Source organism: Cynoglossus semilaevis, chromosome Z (assembly GCF_000523025.1).
Source record: "Cynoglossus semilaevis isolate Cse_v1.0 chromosome Z, Cse_v1.0, whole genome shotgun sequence".
Taxonomy (NCBI): Eukaryota; Metazoa; Chordata; class Actinopteri; order Pleuronectiformes; family Cynoglossidae; genus Cynoglossus; species Cynoglossus semilaevis.
The window spans coordinates 21,136,855-21,138,330 of NC_024328.1; positions in this window are offsets into that span (position 1 = coordinate 21,136,855).

Here is a 1,476-nt window from a genome sequence, read left to right on the forward strand (position 1 = left end):
ATATATGTATGTATATATATATATATATATATAAATATATATATATATATATATATATATATACTGTATATATTAAATTCAATTTAATAATACAACAAAACAAACACACTGAACAAGGTGACCTGTGCTGTTGCGTTTACGAGCAGTCTGTCTGACAATAAGTGTGTCTCAACGGTGCTGCCACAGCAGAAACAAATGGGAACAGTTGAGCTGTGTTTAATCAGGGGCTCATTCTGTAGGTGAGCCATATTGTACTGGATCAACACAAACAAAAGCAGGGCTCAGTCCAGCCCATGCTGAGGGAGCGAAAGAAGAACTGTGAATGTGTGTTATGATTAAATTTTCAAAATAATATATATTTTTTAAGGCTTCTGTTGGTATTGCAGTCTCAATGACATTATTTATGCTACCAGGATATCTTTAAATGAAAAAAAGGAAAAAGTAAGTTGATTCTCTTTGAATTGAATAAATAAGTAATAATAATAATAACAATAAAAAAATGTGTCCCGCTACCAATATATCTACAGACCGTTACTGGGTTGGGGATCCCTGCCTTAAAACTCCAGAACAGCATTTATCAGGTAAAATCTGTAGAAATGTCATAACAGGTTGGACATATAAAAAGCATTTTTATAATAATCTGAGAGAACCAGTGTTGTATCACTCTATCCACTATAATTATAGTTATTTAAACTAATGCTAGTAGGGATGGCTAGATCCAATACTCAGAAGCGGTATCTAGGTAGTCTGACATTGGTCAAAATGTCAGAATAGAACATTAAAAAAAAAAAAAAGGAAGGGCAGCAAGGCTAGAAACCTTGGAGGAGGCTACAAACTGCTTTATCATGGTTCAGATGGGAAGAGAAATGGAGTAGGGGTGATCCTAAAGGAAGAATATGGAAGAAATGTGGTAGAGCTGAAACGAGAGTCAGACAGGTTGATGTGTATGAAGGTAGAAATAGAAGGAGTGATGATAAATGTTGTTAGCGGTTATGCCCCACAGGTGGGCTGTGAGTTGGAAGAAAAGGAGAAGTTCTGGAAGGAGCTGCATTGGATGATAGAGAGTAACCCCAGGGGAGAGAGTGGTGATTGGAGCAGACCTAAATGGTCATGTAGGGGAAGGGAACAGAGGAGATGAGGAAATGATAGGTAGGTTTGGTGTTAGGGAGAGAAACTTGGAAGGACAGGCAGTGGTAGATTTTGCAAAGAGAATGGAAATGGCTGTGGTAAACACCTACCCAAAAGAAAGAAGAACACAGGGTGACGTACAAGAGTGGAGCAGGTCCACACAGATGGATTATATTCTACGTAGAAGAGGTAATCTGAGGGAGATTAGAGCCTGTAAGGTGGTGGCAGGCGAAAGTGTAGCCAAACAACAACAGATGGTAGTGTGACGATGGAGGTGACAAAAAGGAAGAGAGTGAAGACAGAGCAGAAGATCAAATGGTGGAAACTAAGGAAAGAGACATGTTGTGA